Source organism: Pterocles gutturalis, unplaced genomic scaffold, assembly GCF_000699245.1.
Source record: "Pterocles gutturalis isolate BGI_N339 unplaced genomic scaffold, ASM69924v1 scaffold49634, whole genome shotgun sequence".
Classification (NCBI taxonomy): Eukaryota; Metazoa; Chordata; class Aves; order Pterocliformes; family Pteroclidae; genus Pterocles; species Pterocles gutturalis.
Window position 1 is genome coordinate 53 of NW_010135092.1, and position 3,275 is coordinate 3,327.

Here is a 3,275-nt window from a genome sequence, read left to right on the forward strand (position 1 = left end):
TCTGGCAGAGATAGGGAACTGGACAGAAGCCCAGAAACTGGGCTCATTCCAGAGCTTCAAGCTGCTTTGCAATGACTGGCCTGGAAACCAATTTTGAGGAACTTGATTCAGGGATTCATTTGTTCAAGTGCCTCATTGCTCTTGGGGTCTTAATAGCCTCAAACTGTTCTGCACTTGCCCTCTGATGAGAAGAGCTGGGAATACCCTCTTCAGCAAACAAAGGAAAACCAAACCAAGCCTCTCTGGCAGGCTGAGAGCGTTGTTGCATCAGCTCACCTCTGACAGAAAAGAGGGAGCTGCATTCCCATCTCCCTTCTTCCCTGTCGCTCAAGCTCAGACACATGGCTTTGGAGCTTGTTAGGCACCTCCATGAGCTAACATAACTCACCAAAGCAGCAGAAACAAACCGTGCAGAAATGTGGATAATTCTTTCCACCTTCCCAGGTTGCACTGGCTCTCCAAAGAGTCCAGCAAAAGCCAGGAAGAGGGGATGGAGCAGGGAAGTGAAGAGGAGCAAGGAAGGAGAGCAAGGCCTGATAAGCACACAAGGTAGTGTGTCTGTGACCAGGCTAGCATTACAAACCTTGAGACTTGATAACCACTTGAAATTTCAGCTGCAGCCTTAATTCAGCTTGCTGTCTTTTAGGCACTATGGCTTTCTTAGGGTAAATTACACCAGCAGTCTGTTCCCAACAATGGGAGTAATTAAAAGCGCTGTTTACTATCTACAGAGCCCTAAATAGTTGAAATCTAATTACTTCCAAAAGACTTTCCTTCTTTTGTCCTGTGGTGACCCCAGCATTAAATAGAATTGCTTTGGCCGTCTTGCCTAGGAATGAACTTTGAGGAAGCTGGAAGCAGAATAATGTCTCTAGAAGGCATTTTCCTGAAGAATTCATTCCTGCCAGAATATTTGCTAAGCCTGGACTTGCCCACATTTGGTAAACGATGTAAAATAATTCTCTGTGCACATGTTCTCCACTAATAAGTCCTTGGCATTCAGCCTACTGTTGTCTGTCTTTGTCCTTTAACATCATGTGCCGTTGCCTGAGCACACAGCCTCCCATCCGGCCTTCGGAAATCCTCCGCTCTGCCCACACCTCCTCCTGCTGCCTGTAGCAGGCAGCAGCATGGGTCCAAATTCCACATGGGTCCGAACTCCCCATGGGTCTGAACTCCCCAAAAACATGACTTTGTCCTGACAGTCCAGTCGCCAGGTTTGGGGCTGGCACACTTCCCAGGCCAGGAGTAGCCTGGAGGACACTTGCTTGGGTCAGGGAAGACCCTCAGCCACGCATAGACATGAAGCCATAATCTTTTGCCTTGGAAATATGCTCAGTCAGCCACAACCACGCACCATTATCCCAGCAGCATTTGCACGTGCACTGCCTTTCTACGTGGCCTGTGGTCAATGAGTTGCATGTGGAGAATCCTCCCACACATACCAAGCTCTGCTGCCTTCTGTGCTGGGGCTACACCTTGAAACACCTGTATGCTGAGCCTCTGATTACACTCACCACGTGAAGGAATTACAGATGCCTTCCTCTCTCTCTTTGACCTCTCCCGGCACAGGTCTGAACTAACATTGTCCAACAGCCTGAGGTACGCCTGCGTCTGCCGCTGTGTAGCAGTCTTTGGAGCTTCGTGGCAGGAGGGATATAAGTGATGTATCTGAGCCTGTCATAAGGAAGGGGAAAGTACCAGGAACTTCTTAAAGTTCCTTCCAGCTTTTGATTAGTGTTTGTTGTGTTTCAGAAGATGATCCACTTCAAATTGGACTGATGGGCTTGTAGGAAATGCCTGTTGTTCCTTTTACTTTATCTCATCTGTGAACTTCAGTGTCCTTTTAGTCCAACTATATTTTTGCAATATGATCTCTGTGTAATTTACAGGTGTAGTTGTGCAAATACATTGTTATATTTTTTGCCCTGCAGAAAATAGGTGAAATGCCTTTACATTCATGAAAAACATTATTTTCCGCCCAGCTCATATAATTTTCTATGATTTGCCTCGACTTTGAGATCCTAGGCCTTCTGTTTTACTATTTTTTAAAACTGATGTATTGCTTGTGTAGGTATTTTTCTCACTTTTATTGTTTATCTGCTTTATTCAGTCACAAACAGTATTGTTTTCATAGAAAAATGTATTAATTTATTTATGTTTGCTTTTCTTTCAGAAACAACTATATATATTTCATCTGTCTTGGATTATTTAGTGGAAATGCTGTTTCATGCCATGTAAATAATCTGCAACTAATCTCTCAGCAACTTCTGGTAAACCACAATATTAATTTATTTCTTTTTAGATCACACTGACAACCATTGGCTATGGAGACAAGACTCCTCTTACTTGGCTTGGAAGGTTGCTTTCTGCAGGATTTGCTCTACTTGGCATTTCTTTCTTTGCACTACCTGCTGTGAGTATGCCTATAAAATTTGTAAAAAGGTAATAGAAACTTCAGTAACTCCTACTGCTGTTATGATACAAAAAGCTGAAGGAAGCTCTGTACACGAAGAACAACTGTTTAAGGCTTTTTGCTCTGTGACATTGGTGAACTGCTGTCCAAAATCCAAACAAAAGATTTAGCGTTGCTGTCATTGCTTGAGTTTTGCGGGCTTTCTCTGGCAAGGGCAAAACTTGGAAATAATCCTAAATTAAGTAGTATACTATTGTGTAAGGTTGAAATTCCTTTCTTTTATTATAAATTGTGGCTCATATATTACTGCTTTTCTTTCAGATTCTTAAAAAAAAATCACCCAATATGTTTTTCTGATTTAGATTTTATTGCAAAAAAAAAAGTGAGATATTTCTAATAGGTTTTCTTGTATGAACATGTTCAGGCTACCAAAAGAGAGTAGTAGAAGGCATTAAACCAACCAAAACTTAATGTCATTGTATGTAAAAATGACATTTAATGGCCGCTACTGTAATTAATTCTTTGTTACCTTCTCACCAGTAACAAGAAAATTAGTGTTTGCGGGACTGCAATGAACATGTAAAAGATAAATAACCTGATATATTAGAGATGCCAGAACTTTTGTTCCTCATGTCATATCTATGTACAGATGCTCATTTTCCTCACAAACACTTTCAGGTTGAATCTGTCTGTAAAACAAGATATATGTGCAGTTCTTTTGCATTTCTAATATTATTTTATCCTGACTAAGAATCAAGTGGAAATATTCTTCCTTATAATGCAGACATGTCCAGCAGAAATATTGTACTCCTTGCAAGCCAAGGAGGGAAACATTCTCAATCTTTGGGTCTGTTCAGCA

General features: G+C 41.6%; 1 protein-coding gene across 1 annotated transcript in view; it reads left to right on the top strand.

Annotated features, from left to right (window-relative positions):
• Nucleotides 1-2,311: 2,311 nt before the first annotated feature.
• Nucleotides 2,312-3,275, top strand: part of LOC104467841 (potassium voltage-gated channel subfamily KQT member 5-like) — a 39,006-nt gene continuing 38,042 nt past the window's right edge. Inside the window, exon 1 of the mRNA XM_010081778.1 lies at nucleotides 2,312-2,416. The gene's annotated coding sequence lies outside the window, so the exon portion shown is untranslated. The remainder of the gene's footprint in view (nucleotides 2,417-3,275) is intronic.